General features: G+C 52.1%; 1 pseudogene; it reads right to left on the bottom strand.

Annotated features, from left to right (window-relative positions):
- Positions 1-2,389: 2,389 nt before the first annotated feature.
- Positions 2,390-15,722, bottom strand: LOC141977483 (T-lymphocyte surface antigen Ly-9-like; annotated as a pseudogene).
- Positions 15,723-17,011: the final 1,289 nt, after the last annotated feature.

Genomic DNA, 17,011 nt, shown 5'->3' with positions numbered 1-17,011 from the left:
TCCTTCTGGCAGCTGACGCGGGTACAATTCTCTTTGGGGTCGTTAGATCTCGGCGTGTGCATGTTTGGACCAAACCGCCCATCCTGACCTGGTCCACGGGGCTTCTATTCCCATGTCAGCGCAGTCACTCCCTAACACCTGCCGCTACAGTGATGCCAACAAGTAAGCTGGACCCAGGAGGAGGGCAGCTGGGGTAGTTCATAGTGATACATAATTTACAGACAAACAAACAAACACAGCACCAATAATATGGGTGTCCATCATTGCCTAGCTATCCAGAACCCTAGACAGTACAGCCAAAAGGGACGACTGTGGCCATCTAATCTGACCTCCGGCGTAGCAAAACCAGAGGGTTTCACCCAGGAGTTCCTGCACTGAGACCAACTTGTGAGTGAGCTAGAGTGGGTCTTGGACAAATGCAGCCAGTCTCAATTTAATGACTTCAAACACAGCACCACATCCCTAAGTAAATTGTTCCAAGGGTCAGTTACCCTCGTAAAGACGTGTATCTAGTAGGAATCAGCGGTTAAGTCTCGGGTGTTTAGGTTCTTAACTTCCATTGATTTCAATGAGAGACACCGAAATACCTTTTACAATCTGGGCATGAGTGCCTCAGATGCTAACAGTTGGGAGGCTCTGCTGCCTGGTCTGGAACCAGCAACCTACCCGTGAAAAGCTCTGCGGCCCGTTGCCAGCCCCCCGAGCTCTCCAGCTCCTCCACCGGCTGCAATAGCCACCAGTGAGTCTCATGCAGAAGGCAGCTTGTCCTACAGGACCTGAGCCCTCCCTGGGTGAAATCCCACCCCTAGCAAGCCTGTGGGAGTTTCACCGTTGATATGCCTGGGGCCCGGATTTCACCCACAGCTGCAGCACACAATGGGTTAAAACAAAACCGAATGGGTAAGGCGTGAATAGGGCCTAGAGGGCCCCAAACAGTGGAGAGGTGGGGCGGGGGAATGAGATCCAGTGCGAACCCTGCCCTTGTGCGGGAATGTGCTCTTCCCACCTTGCTCCAGTCTCAGTGGTTTTGCCTCTGCCAGCCTCTCGAGGCCGAGGGGCAGCCACTGTGCCCCCCACTCTGCATCTGCAAGTGGAGGAGCAGATCTCGATCCCATCAGCTGCCAGCGGAGCAGGATTCGGCTCAGAGGAAATGAAAAACATGTTCCAAACAACAAGCATGTTTCCGTTCCGGGGGCTGCCAGTGTGACTGGCACAAGACAGCACGGGGCTGGGGAAATTCGGCAGCTGCCGTGTCCCGTCACTCCATGTGAGAGCCGCTCATGACCCAGTCTCCACCCTTGATGGGCTGGAAGGAGGCACATGAGTTCCCATGTGACAGACGTTAGTCACTGGCTTCCGCAGAGGGCTACCGAGGAGAACACAACGGAGAGACTGTATTGGAGACAACACTGTTCTGTGCAAGTCAACGGATCTCCGGCATATAGGACGAGAGTGGAACTACCGGCTGTGCGATAAGGGCTTGTCTACATGGGGAATTGACACCAGAACTGTGTCTGCGCTGTTATAACACCCCATGCGGAGACTCTATGCTGGAAGAGAAATTACTGTATTCTGGTGTAAACGACTTCCTTGGTTACACAAAAACATCGACAATGAGGCCCCTTACCATGGCCCTGGAAACCTAGAGCAGCCTTAAAGTGAATGTAACTGTAATTTCTACCCCTTTTCATTCTACCCACTAGGTGCGGCCAGAATGATGCAAAAGGCCCTCAGGGTATGTCTACACTGCAGTGGTGAGGCCATCCTGCTGCAGCGCTGTAATGCCGACCATGGTACTGGCTGTTTCCAAGTCCTGGCAGGTACTTCAGCGGTGGAGGTCATTCAAGTACCTAGCTCGACAGACTGTCAGCTGCCCCTTTCCGTGGTCTGCATGCAGAGTCCGCCTTGCCTTCCCTGCACCATGCCTGGAACAGCTCCGCAGAGACCACAGGTTGAAACCTGCTGCATTAGAGAGAGAACCTTAGAGTCATTATGGAAATCCAACCACTTCAGCCAATCAGTGAGCAGGGCTTTGAATATGTATCACTAGACGCGTGGGTCAGTAACTGCATTGCTAATCCCAACTCAGCACAATACTTGAGTATTAAAGTACTCTCAAATATCCGGTACTTTTATTTCTCTTTACCGTGGAGAAACATCTCCTTTAGACAAAGCTTGCTCAGAATATTCTCCGATGAGCAGGAGATTCTGGGGACCAAGCTACACCCGGGGGTGAAATCCGGACTCCACAGAAGTCATTGGCAAAACTTCACTAGGTCCAGGATTTCACCCGATAGCCTGCTCCCCCCGCCTGCCCGTCAGTCCCCGTCGGCCCGTACACCTTCTCATCAGGCGTCTGCGATACGAGGTTCGAGCCCAACCACCAGCGTTAGGGCGTTTTTCTGTGCAGCAGGGTCACAAGGACAATGGCATTGATCCCAGGAACAGAGCCACAGTAATGGCTCTCCCATGGCAAGGACTGGGAGCCGCTCCTGCAATGGGGAAAAGACAGAGTCAGGGGGATTGGACTGACAAGCCTGAATCCACATTTGCGCTAAGACCCCTTTACTTTGCGCTGGCAGAGTAAAGGGGCCTGGAAGTGGGAGCAAATTCCAGCGTTGCTCACTGCTTTGGCGGCGTACATGAACGAAAATCAGGGCTGCGGGCAGTGTATTTATTCCTCTGTCCGGGGACCTGGTTCTCCGCTCAGTTACACTGCTGTAAATCAGGAGTGGCAGCACTGAGACCAGAGAAGCTAGGCTAGCATAAAGCCGGTGTAAATGAGCAGACAGACACGCCCGGCTGATAACTCACCTCCGCTTTGGCAGATGCTCTGCAGGTCAGGAGAGATGCTCTTCTGGTCCCCAGGGTTGTTGGCCGTGCAGGTGAAGGTAGAGTTTGGCGGGTTGGGCTGCAGAGACAGGTGGAGGGTCCTGCCATCAGGGGCCAGCTGGTACCGCTCAGAATCGCCCAGGCCTCGGGGCGGGTTCCCTCTCGTCCAGGAGACATTAACCTCTTCCCTGCCAGACGCCTGACACTGCAGAGTGACATTGCACCCATCAGCCGTGCTGGAGAGCGAGTGAATCCATATCTTTGGCATTGGAACGGGCTCTGCATTCAGAAGAAATAAAATGAGAATGAAAGACTCTGGGGGCCTGACTCTCATTGACACAGAAGGCGTCTACACTGGGAAAAAAACAACCACCTGGCAGCTCAGAGCCCAGGTCAGCCGACCCGGGGGCCTGCTAGAGTGCTCAAAGGAGCAGTGGAGACATTCCTGCATGAGCTGGAGTTCGGGCTCCCATCACCAGACGTTAGAGCCTGGGCTCCAGGCCCGAGCAGGAACTTCTACACTGCTATTTTTAGCCACTAGCTCAAGCCTCAAGAGCCCGAGTGAGATGACCTGGGCTCTGAGTCAGGTGACCCGAGCGCTGGGACTGGCTGCCCGGGCCTTTTCCTTTTTTTGCAGTGTAGATGTATCATAAGGGCTCTTTCCATGTCTCTGGCAGCACAAAAGGGCCTTACAATGGGCCCACTTTACACCCCTTGAAGGCCCCTTTGCACTGCCAGGGTGGGGTAAAGGGGTATTGATGTAAATGAGCAGAGCCTCAGGGAGGCTGCCACTAATGATGGGCCAATGCAAGACAGTCTAAGGCTACGAATGGTTTGCAGGGGGCTGGGCAGAGCTGGGTGAATAGGGGATGTGACTCTTGGGGCACAGCTAAGAGATACAGGGACACCTCACGGGAATCAGATCTGAATCCCCTGGAGAGCTCCATCCTCCAGCAAACGCACAGCAGGGGCTCCCTCTGACAGCTGCCTGGAGGTGTGCTTTGCTGCAACTCGTTCACAAGCAGTGAGCACCACTGTGCTAGCTTGGATGGCATCTGCAACAGAGGGGATAACTGTGCACAGGAGAGCCAGGGAACCGCTATGCAGGTAGCAGGGCCATCACGGCACGAACCCAGCATACAATGTGCAGCTGTGCACGTAACCGGGCCATCACAGCACGAACCCAGCAGCCCCACACAAGGGCTGGAGGGAGGTTCTCAGTTATGCAGAACTGAGGGCTGGGTGACAGCCTTCCTCCCGCACCTCCTCCTCCCTGCCTCGTGCAGGCTGGGAAAACCCAACCCCAATGCACGTATTTCCTCCGCAGGACACAAGCCAGGAGTTATTATCCACGGGGCCCTGTTAATAAAAGCGAAGGAACACGCTTTTATTAACAGCCCTGAAAGATGATTTCACTTGTTCAAACTTCAGTTCAACCCGGTTTTAAACAGTCACTTACCACAGACCGCGAGGAGAAAGGCCTGATCTTCCACAGTTGCTGGTACGATCTTAACCCGGGCCTCATAAACTCCGCTATCGCCCAGCTCCAGAGCCTTGATCCTCAGTGAGGTCTCGTACATCTCTAGCCTCTGCTGAAATCTGTCGCTGGGATCGGGTCGCTCAAACTTCCCTCCATTGAACTCAGCCAGCTGGATCGTCACACCTGTCCCAGCACTGAAACTCCATTCGATTTCTTTCGCCTTTTTCCCAGGGGATAGATCCACAGACAGCACGACCGATCCTCCCAGAATCGCATTCACCTGGCGGCGGGAAGTCAGTGCTTGGGTTAATCCAGGATCTGAGAAACAGAGCCTAGGAGATCAAAGTTGCGGGGGGCAAGGGTGGGGGTGGCCACTGATTTCCCCACTTGCTGCAGCACAAGCCAGAGAGAACAAACTGACGGGAGTCCATCCCTATCCCCAGCTGCCGGGTCTGGTTTTGGCCTCAGAGCTGACACTAGAGACTTACCCTCGGTGTTTCTAGGGCAGCCATCACCGTAGCATTTGGACACCTCACAATTATTCATGTTTTTACCTTCCCAACCCCCCCGTGAGGCAGGACAGTGCCATTATGCCCATTGTACAGCTGGGGAAACTGAGGCACTGAGCGCCTAAGTGACTCACCCAAGTGTGTGGCAGAGCAGGGAATTGCACCCAGAACTTCCAACTCCTAGGCTAGTGCTCTAACCACTAGGCAATCCTCCCTTTCTGCTACTCTTTTCCACCCCCCCAAGAATCCCAATACCCTACTGTAGAGGGGTGGTCACCCGCTCCAGCCCTGACAGGGTTAAAGCCAGCCCTGGGAGAGGGGTGGGGCGGGGAGAAAAGCCCAGGCTGATTGGGGAAGCAGCCACAGCTGAGCCACGCCCTAATCAGGGTGCAGCTGGGCCCTATAAAAGGCTGTGAGCCAGGCACTCAGCTAGTCCCTCTCTAACTGCAGAGAGGGAAGGACCTAGCTGCCTGAAGGCTAAACAGGAACTTGAGGTGGGGGTAGTGCTGGGGAGCTCCTGCCTGGAAACTCCCCGGGCTGCAGGGCCTTGTGCGGGGCTGCAAAGGGGCAGCCCGGGGCTGGGTAGAGACAGTAGGTCCTACCCCTCACCCCGCCTTGCCTATGATGACTGGCTTATACAGACTGCAGTTGGCCCCAGTGAAAGGCAGTAGCCCATAGGCTGAGGCAAGGTGGGATTAGGGGGTTCCCTGGGGAGAGGAGACCCAAAAACTGAGGGGATACTGCCATGGCAGAAACCTCCAGATAAAGGGGCATTGGGGTCCAGGAGGGACACAGGGGCCAGCAAGAGGTGGGACACTGGCTGGCAAGGGGCGCTGCAGAGGCTGGTGAGCTAATTCCCTGGATGACCAGCGGGAGGCGCTGCAGGAGTGAGTCTCGCCTTGTTACACTTACATATCCATTTCTGTTCCCATCAAGCTCTGGGGACCAGAACGGCCTCCTGGTGACCCCTCCCTCCACCCCCAGTCTCAGGGGAGAGAAACATCTCACCTACCTCTGGCACAGAGCTTGGGGATGGGGGGCTAGGTCCAGCAATTGTTCCTGGCAGGGAACCAGCTATCAGAGCAAGGAAGGAGCCCAACACACGCTTGGCCAGATTCTGCTTTCAGTTACACTGGTGTAAAGCCAGAGTCGCTGAGCTCAGTGGAGCGGTTCTGGATTTGCACCAGCGTTAGTCTGGGCCCAGGGGCTGTGGTTTCCAAGGTTCCCCTTGGCACGAGGTTGCCACGTCTCACAGCTGTAACGCCCCATCACTCACCTGGGGCTTGGAGGGCTAGAGCCAGGAGAGCAAGCAGGGGGAGCTGAGCACGGCCCCAGCCCATGCTCTCACAGCAGGGGGGATTTGCCTCCTGGGAGCTTTGCTTCCCCCGTCGCCGCTGAAGAAGGCACTGAGACGACAGTCACCTCTACATAGCTGCAGCTCCCTTGGACCACAAGCTCTCAGTGTTACTTCCTCCACACGTCATTCTCTCTTTGCAACAGTCTACCTTGCCTCCCTCCCACCGCAGCGCTTTACAAACAGCAGCAGCTTTAGCCCCATCTGCAAAATGGCCAACCTGTGGGGAAACTGAGGCACAGAGAGCCCGGTGGGGTCTGGCTCCTGACCAGGTACTGTAGCGGAAAGGGGAGCGTAATGAGCCTCCCATCCCTTCAACCACTCACCCCTGGTCTCGGTCGCTGCCCTTCCCCTGGCCCGAGCACAAGAACAGCTACCCTGGGGAGGAGGAAGGCGAGGGCTGCCTGGACCATGCTGCTTCCTCCAATGGGGGCTAGCCATGTTGTTATGCCGCCCCTGCAGCGGGGAGCACCTGGAATTCAAGGTCCTGCACAGAATTCCCACTGGGTCAGTGCAACTGCAGCCCCCACCCTGACCCGGGCCAGTAGCTCTCCAGCCTTTCTGGAAGTGACGCTTTAGCCAGACACAAGCCATGGGCTCCGTGCAGGGTGACGGGGTGGAATTCTCTGGACTGTGCTAGGCAGCAGCTCCGCCTCGGGTCCCTCCTGGCCGTCAGATCTGAAGCATACAGGCCTGATTTGTGACTGGCCCTAGCGGTGCCCAGCGCAAAACCGTTCCCCAGCATGTGCCTTAACCACAAACCCAGACAGCCGCCCACTGCAGGGACAAGGGCCCCTGCTCAGAAATCCATGTGCTCGACAGGCCCTAGCGCCCTTTCTGCCTGGATGGTCTCCCGGACAGAGCACTCCCTCCACGGGGAAGCCCTCGTTTTCCCCAACCCCACGGGGCAGCGTGAGACAAGGGGGCACCCTCCATGGCAGGGTCTGCCCGGATGGAGCAGCTCTGCCCAGGATTCCCGTGGGGATGGTGGAACTCCACGGACTCGCCAGCCCTGACTTGGCAGGGCTTGGGGGAGCTGAAGCGATCACAGCACCTACGAGCACGACGGCCGCAATCGAGCTGGTCAGAGAGGAGGTGAAAATGAAAACGGTCCCACATGGACACGTCTGTCTCCAGAGTCTTAGGGAGATCAGTGGCTCCGGAACGCCACCTCCATCTGGGTTCAAGTGAGAGAAATTTGAAAGCCATGGATGGAGCTGAGGGCTGGTAAACGCGGTGCCTAAGTGATGAGTGTTTTAGAAAGGTGATGATAGGCCGCTGTGTATGGGGATGGATAGGCGGGTGTGTATGGGGGTAGCCGGATAGACAGGCAGCTATTCCTTGTTATCAAAGCCAACTCCCATTTGGCTGTACATTGCAATCATGCTTGTGTGACAGCTCTGGGTATTCTGTGCACGAACAGGCTGGCCCGGACCAAGGTCAAAACCACATCTACCTGACAACAGCAACATGTCTCTTGTTGCCAAGAGCTGTGGTCTTGCTGAGACACTCGACTACTGGCCTGCAGGGTCCGATCAGCCTGATTCCCAGCCCAGGGAAACCGAGGCCCCTTCATACCCCTCCGGCAGCATGAAGGGGCCTTGAAGACAGCGTCAGTTACAGTCACACCCACGCTGCAGCTGTTTCAAGGGGCCTGAGCATCAACAGGGCTCAAGCCCAGAATGCCCACTTCATTCAATAGCCTACATGTGAAGCCCATCTGTTCCCTTGTGTTCAGCTTCCTGGATCTCCCTCACCACCACCCTCCTTGTCTCTCCCCTCCCTGGACCATGTCACCCGTGCTCTGCTGACTCTACAGGTGGCATGAGGCTGCTCCACCCTCCCCACGGATTGAGCTCCATGGATACCCTGATTCAACACAGCTCTTCGAGCCCCACAGCAGACTGCAAAGGGTTGTGCTGGCCCCTCTGCGCTGGGTAAGTTTCAGTAGCTCAGAATGGATGGTCTATTTAGCAACAACTTGAGAGCCTCCCCCTCCATCTCGCCAGCATAGCACCTCCCAGGAGGCGGTGTCCAGCTGGTCTCTCTCTGCTCTCCCTCCCTGCTCCCTTCCTCACTTCTGTTGAATTCTCCTTTCGCTTTGTCGCATCCCAGGGCTGTGCCTCTCCCACTCATCACACTGTGCTGGGCTTTCTCACCCACGCTGCTCCTTCCCATCTCTCTGCACTCACAGATCCAGCCCCAGGTCCAAGGTCCCTGAAGGCCAGCTAGGGACCTATTTGAGTCTAAGCAGCCACGTGATCCCCGATCATCACAGGCATCCCTCACGCCAGCAGGTGGAGGGGCGCTGACATGTTATGTGAAATAGCCACCCACATGGCGCAAACTGATCAGTGCAAGACAGGAGAGGAACACAAAGCAGCTCTAAATTCACTGAACGAAACTGAAAGGAGAAACATTTCCTTTTACAGAGAACACGTCCATGTACCATCCATCCATCCAGGGTCTCTATCTATTCTCCCACCCCCATCCGCTTCTCTCTCACACACCTGTACACCTTAGTGTTTAAACTCTGCTATTTTGCAACCTCCTCTTGCCCTTTCTAAAGCCCCCATCACCATACTATGCAGGCACTGAAACCCGCAAGCCTTCCTGGCCTAGGTTAAATGCAGCAGAGTCCTCCATCATCAGAGGGTTAGCTCTGCCACCTAGTGCCACCACGGTAGAAGAATGTTTTGGTCATGAGAAGTTTTGGCAGGATAGAGAATCCTGTCAATGATCAGAGAGGATATCAACATCTTGTCTCACTTATGCAGGAACCTCTGCACTAATGGTACTTAGCCGGGACCTGTGAGCATCTATTCCACAACTCTTGCTGGCTTAGATCTATCACTAAGCCACCCAAAAACCATCAAATGGGGAACCCCTTTTGACCTTTACTTGCCTAACCTGAATTTCAACCAGTAACCAATACAATTAAAGCTTAAAATCCCTTTACCAATATGGGCCAGCTAACCCCCCTGCATTACGTGTATTCTAAAACAATTACACTAAAGTTAGTTAATTTTTTAAAATATAAAGTATCTACAATTAAAAAAAACCCTTCAATTTTAGAAGCATCTTTTCCAATCTCCCATCCACCAGCAGGCACTGTCGCTAAGGGGTAGGTAGTTGAGGAACTAGCTGGGACATTTAAACCACTGAGGTTTGGTGTTAATTGTCTTTATTATTCAAGGGTTCATCATGACACTGCACCAAGAGAAGGCAGGTGAGCAAAACACCTCAGTGCAATGGACACTGTCATTATGTTTGAGCTTTGTGGGCTTGTGAATTTCACAAATGATTAATGGCTGTCCTTGTGAAGCTCTTATGTTGAAACCTACATGAGTCAAAAGTAAGTAAGAAGCAATCAATAGTGTCCTTGTGCTGCATTCAGCTACAATAACAGCTGAAATCATTATAATTTGCATCCAGCAGAGGACTTCAAAGCTCTTTATGGATATTAATTAACGATCTTCACACAAGTCCGGCGGGAAAGGAAACATTCCCATTTTGCACGTAGGGATGTGATTTGCTTTACATCACACAGCAAGTCAGTGCCAGAGCTACGAATGGGACCCAGGAGTCCTGAGTCCCAGTCCCTTCGACTGAAGGACTCCAAAATGCTTTTGCCAGAATTACTTAATTTGCTGCAGCCCGCCTGCCCTGAATACTTTGGTGAGCATTTTTATTCCCATTTTACACACAGGGAAACTGAGGCACAGAGGTGGGGGAAGTGACTTCTTCGAGCTCACACAGGGAGTCTGTGGCAGTAATGGTCCCAGCAACATTTAGCTTGCAAGATTACAAAGGAGGATGAGGAAGGAGAGACTTTCAGAGCTAAGAACAAAACAGATTTCCCTAGCCTTTTCCTTTCACCTCCTTCAACATCTGCAATGTGGTTTTGCTGTGACTCGGAGAGCTCCAGCAGTTCAGCTGTTCTGGGGCTTTCTATCCAACCCGTCGCCAAGACAATCGCAGCAATTCAGAGTGCCAGTGACACAGCCACACTAATCGCCTCTAAGCCACAAGGACCGAAAGCCGCTCCTGTGACCTGGGGGGGGAGAAGGACAGAGAGTGAGGGAAATATGTATCTGTGACAGGTCTGTGATATCTTGGACTTAGAGCAAAGTAGAAATAAAAATAAACACTATAAACAGCTCCTTTTTTAGCGGAGCAGGGATGTGCTACATGAGGATTGATTTAGAAAATGCCTGGAGATACAGCTATTTATTTGAATTTATAATGAATGCAAAAAATCACCTATCCAAAGCTCCGGGGACCAGATCCTCAGCTGGTGTAAATCAATGTCACTCTACTGACATCAGTGACGCACCACTGATTTACACCCACTGAGGAGCTGGCCCGATAATGTGTCTGTCATCAGTTAAAAATACAGCCATGTGACTATATGGAGCCATCAGCCCAAATTCAGGAAGTAATTAACCAGTTGGGTTCAATTCTATACAGGTTTTTATCCTGTGTCCATCACTTGTGGCATCTGGGCCCCTTCCAGGGATACAATGTATTGTGCCGGGCCTCTCTCACATGGGCTTCCTCCTCCATGTGTAACAGATTCCAAGACAATCAGTGCCTCCCTCTTGCTGCTGTATCAGCCCTGCTGCGTTTCCAGCTTCCCAAAACCTAACAGCCATATTTTCAAAGGTGGCCACTGATTTCTGGTTGCCTCAGTTTTTGAGAAGCCAGCTGGAACTGTCCCAGGGCTGAGTTTTTCAGCTGTGCCAAGGGCTCGATCCCAGCTTTGTCTCTCTTGTTTACCAGGGATTACAGCCTACCTGGAACTTTACACAGCACATGGAGACCCCTACTGGCTGAACCCTGTAACTACAAGTACATCTATCCTATCACTGAGTAAGCACAGGAGTGATGGGATCTGGGAATGTAGATGTACATTGCAGCGTGGCCTGAGAACAACAGATCTGGGCAGGTCTGGACCAAGGTGGAAGTTCCCCAGCCCAGGTTTGACAATCAGGTCAGTCTTGAGCCAGGCATTCGTATGTGCTGTATGTCACCACAGGGCAGTCCTAGAGACACTGGTCACCATGGAGAATGCACCTAATCCCAGTGGTACCATCCTTGTCCAGGGAACTGCTAATGTTCTCTTTGACCCCTCGTGGGGTGGACTCTTGCCAGTCACTCGGCTCATGTTAAAATGTATCCATTATGAATGGCAAGGTTCAAATATTAGCCACATACCCCCTCAACCTTTGCAACTTCTCTCTGGTGCGTTGGATCCAGTGTGTCCTTCCCAAACTCCCTGTGAAGATTTAACCAACTTGCTCACGCTCATCTGCAGATGAGAGAAGCAGAGACAAGAGAGCGAGCAGGCTGAGCCGAGAGAAGCACAGCCCCATGGCCTTGGGAGTAGCACAATGAGAAACGTGACAGGGGAACAGGAGATTTTGGAGCTTTTTTACTCGCTCGGTGGTGAAAACAACCAAGGATGGATCTGAGTGAGTGTCTGAGCAGCCTGTCACATCAGAGTAACAGCCCTTTGAGGACCAGCTGCCAGAGCGGCTCCTGATCAGGTCATTACAAGTTCCCTTTCCCTGTTTATCCATCTGCCCATAATCTTCTCTCACAGACAGCTTCAACTTTCCCCTTCTAGCCACCAGCAGAGCCTGGAGAGGACCCTCCACAGAAGAAAACAGGCTCTCCAAGATGGGTCCAACCACAACCCTGGAGCTAAATGCCAGGAAATCTGGGGCAGTTTGGAGCAGGAATTTCCAACTCTGGTCCATTTTTCTCCAAGACACCCGTGACAGGGTTAAGCTGTCCTGGGGTTAAACAGGAATGGAATCTGAGCACTAAATTACTGTAAGAAAATGTATAAAAGAAGAAGGTGATCCCAGAGCTAGTAAACATCCACCATGATTAACAGATTTAAAGGCCAGATGGATCATTAGATCTAGTCTGGCTTCCCGTATAACATGGGCCAGAAAATTTCACCCACTTATCCCTGTATTGAGCCCCAAACCTTGGCTTGGGCTAAGACAGACCTTGCAGAAAGGCCTCCAGTCTTGATCTAAAAACCCCAGAGATGAAGAATCCACCACTTCCCTTGGCAGTTTGTTCCAGTGGTTAATCACCCTCATTGTTAAAAATGTGTGCCTTGTTTCTAATTGGAATTTGTCTGGCTTTAACTTCAAGTCACTGGTTCTTGCTCTGCATTTATGCACCATAATCACGTCACCTCATTACATTTTTATCATGGTCGTCTCTTTCTCGTGTTAAAATCTGAGAACTGAAAAATACTCTCCCTGTTCCCCACCCCCATTCTGTGACTCCCTCCGCTTAGGTGACTCTAACAGGAGGGAATGAGCCTCAAAGAAACTGCATCTTTATTTGCAAAAAGAAAAGGATGACTTGTGGCACCTTAGAGACTAACCAATTTATTTGAGCATAAGCTTTCGTGAGCTACAGCTCACTTCACATGCATCCGATGAAGTGAGCTGTAGCTCACGAAAGCTTATGCTCAAATAAATTGGTTAGTCTCTAAGGTGCCACAAGTCCTCCTTTTCTTTTTCTAGTTGAATACAGACTAACACGGCTGCATCTTTATTGTCAGCCACCAGAGGGAAGTGTGTCCCCAGGAAAAGAGCTGTCTCGTCTGTATGAAACACAGACTGGCTTCCTTCATCGCAGAAAGGTATCAAAGTGAGAGTCGTGGCCATTTATCATCTGTTTGTGACACAAAAGGAGTCGCTTTGCAAAGATTTACCACTCTAGCTCAGGCAACGGCTGCATTGACTGGAGCCTGGAACCCTGCCTACAGTCTAGAACGATGCCTCTGAAGGTGCAAATAGTGCTCGTGGGGTGAAATTCATCTGCTGGGCAGAGGGCCACAACAAAGGCACATACATCAGTTAAGTCCCGCTTCTTGTAATAGCCCTGTGAGTGGGGGGAAATTCCACCTATAATGCACCTGGTCACTTGTACAATGCTGCCTACAGAGGAGTTGTTCCTTCCTGATCCCTCCAGGGGTGATCACTTCATGCCCTGAAGCATGAGGATGAATCCCTTCTCGCACTATGTGAGCTCATTATGGGGTTTCCCGCTTTACCCCAATCCATTGACTTCAGACACTGCTGAACAGTGCTGAGTGGTACTAAGAGCTCTCCTTGAAGTTGATGGCGGGAGACACCAACTCACAGCAGGCCCAGGCCCTAAGGTATGAAACACCAAAGCTTCTGAGCTGTACCACCTACTGTAATCTGGTGGTGGCACCGTGCTCATTTTAAAATGATTAATTTTAAATCCTGTATTTGATGTAATGGCCCAGGGATGAGAACATTGGATCAGGTTAGACCCATGCCCCATTGTGGGCCAGAAGCCTCAGAAGAAGGTGCACAAAACCCCACAGTATCTAGCTATGGTACTTATCTAACTCCCACCTCAGCAGCATTTGAGCACCTCACAATATATGGCCGCTCAACACCCTTTGGATGCAGGGTATTGCTATTATCTTCATTGTACAGAAGGGAAACTGAGGCACAGGGTGGCTAAGTGACTTCCCAAGGTCACACAGGAAGTTTGTGGCAGAGCAGGGTATTAAACCAGGTCTCCCATAGCCCAGGCGCACACCCTAACCACTAGACTATCCTGCCTCAGTAGGCAGCTAACAGAGGAAATGTGACTAGCCCGAAGTCACAAGACCAGGAACAGAACACAGCTCTCCTGTTAGTCACATACTCTAAGCCACACTGCCTTCTAAGGTGACTGTGCTAGATTCACTGGGACTTGAACCCAGGACCTACTGTACATAATGCAAACACAGTAACCACTACACCGTAAAAGCAGTTGGAACTAGGTCACTGTGGCAATTCCCTATCCTCTTCTGCATTTGATGATGCTTAACGATGCGCACTTATAACTGGGATTGCTCTTTAACTGCCTGCAGCCTGAGACTCTCAGCTAAGGGCCAGCGGAGCTTTGTAAATCAGATCTTTACCGTACACATCCAGCCTAACCGGAGCCGTATTTCTCACATGGATGGTGGAGAGCAGAGAGGAATCGATACTCACTGAAGTGGCACCGGCCCTTGCTCTGCTGCGAGCAGTGCACTCCATTCACCCTCCCCGAGCTGCAGGCCACTCACTGCTCTTCCTCCTGGTTGACAGTTTGCAGTTTCAGTGAGTTCAGGCACACTAGGCTTTGTTTATTCCCCCTTAAAGAAGACAACAGCAGAAGCTCAACATGGACAGGACAAAGGTGGTGCTGGCGGGTTGGGGGAAGGATCTTAAGGGCAGTACAGGGTTTGGTTTCTGGTTCTAATCTGCCCGTCTGTTGGTTCTCAATGTGAGGGCTTCCCCTGGGATTCCCAAATCTAGAATCCAAGGTGGCATCAGATTTTTCCATGACATCCAAGGAAGCATTGGTGACAGTTTCCTTTGGATCCAGACCTCATCAGAGTGGATCACTGCATAGCGCTGTACAAAGCTACAGTGGCTGCAGAAAGTGCCTGCTGGTTAGTAGTCTGCATTAGGTTAAAATCACCCCAGTTCTTCAACAGCTGCTCTGGCTTCCTCTTTGCCTCAGGGTGTTGCTTTTGGCTGCAAGGGGTAATACAATGAGCGTCACATTCCTCCTTTCTGGCACCCCCCTTCCTGTCTCACTCCCCACCAGGTCCTATGCCCAGGAGCTTCAGTGTTTCCAGGGCTAAGGCCCTAATCCCTCTGGATCTCAATTTCCCATCTGTTCAAAGGGGAATAATAACCCTACTTCTCTACATCACCACTGTGAGGATTAATCCATTAGTGTTTGTCAGGCACTCAAATCCTACAACAATGGGGGCCAGGGGACTATACTGGGCCAGATCCCCTGGTACGCTATATCTTATGTAGTCGTTTACACCATTGCAAGGTAGATGTAAAACCCATCTCAGATTTGGTAGCCTTCTACAAGCACTTTGCATGGCTGTGAATGATCACACAAGGTGCAAAGCAATGGAGAGTCAAGCCCTGGTGCACAGGCTCCCAAATATTAGACACTTCAAATTACATTTCCAGGTAATGCTACAATTTCCTGTTTTTCAGGGGATGAAAATGCTCCACAGGGGGCTTAATTCATTACTGTTTGTAAGACGCTTTGAGCTTCTCAGATAAAAGATGCTACAGCGTTAAAGTACAAAGAGCTGTTATTGTGCATCATTCTGGCAAAGACCAAAAAAAAAAAGCTCCCCCCCCCCTTCACAAAGGCACATGTTGAGAAATAGGCCGCTCCTACCAGCATGCAACAGGATCAGCCTGCTGTGGGGAGCTGAGAGAGAGAGAGAGAGAATGCATGCAGGAGAGAAACGCAGTGTTTTATAATTTATTACTAACAGATAGTGATCAAGATTTACTTTTATAAAATATTCCCTTCTGAGGCTGGGCTGACAGAAACAATACTTAGCACTTTACAAGCAGCATCTTCCTTGGGAGGGTCCCAGAGCACTTTACAAGCCCTAATTAATCTCTCTCACCCCTTCGCTTCCATCACCGCAGCAGAAAGAAAAAGAGACTAGATTGGCTGACCGGGATGGATTTCACAAAGTGGCCTGTGGGATCGTCCAACGACAGCTCTTCCCATACGGAGGGCAATGTCTTCTAGGCTGCTTTACTGCATCATTCTTGATCTTGTGAGACACTGAATGACTTCAGCTCCCAATGGGCACTCAGAGGGATCTGTGCCAGGCAGGTTCCCAGCACCTTAGGTGCCAGTTTTCCAAGGGTCTGCTGAACAGCACCTGTAAAATTAACAACACTGGATGACATGCACCAAACCTCACATCTGTGCACGCAAATGCAGATGAGTGTGAAAACTGCACACCAGGGCTCACGCAATAAGCAGAGAAAAATGACCCTGGGGAATATGCCCTACCCAGGGGACCGCACAAGCCAGTACAGAGTTGCCACAAGGACTCCACAACAGGTGTACTCCCAGCCCCCAATGTCGGCAGAAATCAGGAGTATGGCTGTAGTGCCATGCACTGTGGCTAGGCTCTACTTCCCAGACCCAACAGGGGCCATAGGAAGCAGAGCAGCCTTAGCCAGGAAACTAGGCTGGCTCCTGCTATGCCCCAGAACACAGCCAAAAGTTGCAACCACTTGCAATTTTATCTCAAGTCTTGTCTCACAATATTTCATGCTTTTCTTACAGCCCCAACTCCAGGAGTCACGCAAGAGTCTCAGCTTTTATTTAGATTTTTTAAATTAAAGTTTCTAGCCCTCACGGTTACACAGAAAAGCTTGAAACCATGACCCAAGTGCAGCCTAAAGCCTGAGAAGCCAGCAGGCAAATCAAAAGAACCCAACATCCGTTATGATTAAAATCTCCTGATGTTTAAGCCCGTTTCATAATTTTGGTGGGTTTCCCCAAGTTCTGAACACTTGGGGTTGACAACGCTACAGCGAAGGCTCCCACATACCCTTAACTCTGCCCCTGGCTGATGCCTGCCTCCAACCTCCCCGCTGCTGGGCAGAGCCCGCCCTCCGCCTCATTCGGGTCCAAGGGATTTCCTTGAGGCCTTTGAGTGGTGGCAGGGGAAAGACATCCAGCCCCTTGTGTGGGGACAGGGGTGGGTCCACGTCCCCATTGGGGGGAGGGGAGTAGGAGAGGTGTCCAAAGGTCCCACAGGGGGAAGGGGGATCCCAGGTCCCACAGGGGGAGAAAGTGGGAGTCTGGGGGCAGGTCCGAGGCCCCAGGGGGAGCAGCTGGGGGGGGGGGGGGAGGCCCCATGGGGGGGGAGGTGGAGGCGGGTCCGAGGCCCCGGGGCGAGACTGAGCGGGGCGAACCCCGAGCCGGGGGGAGGCTCCCACGGGCCTGTCCCCGGAG

Source organism: Natator depressus, chromosome 24, assembly GCF_965152275.1.
Source record: "Natator depressus isolate rNatDep1 chromosome 24, rNatDep2.hap1, whole genome shotgun sequence".
NCBI lineage: Eukaryota > Metazoa > Chordata > Testudines > Cheloniidae > Natator > Natator depressus.
This window is presented reverse-complemented; position numbering and strand designations above follow the sequence as displayed.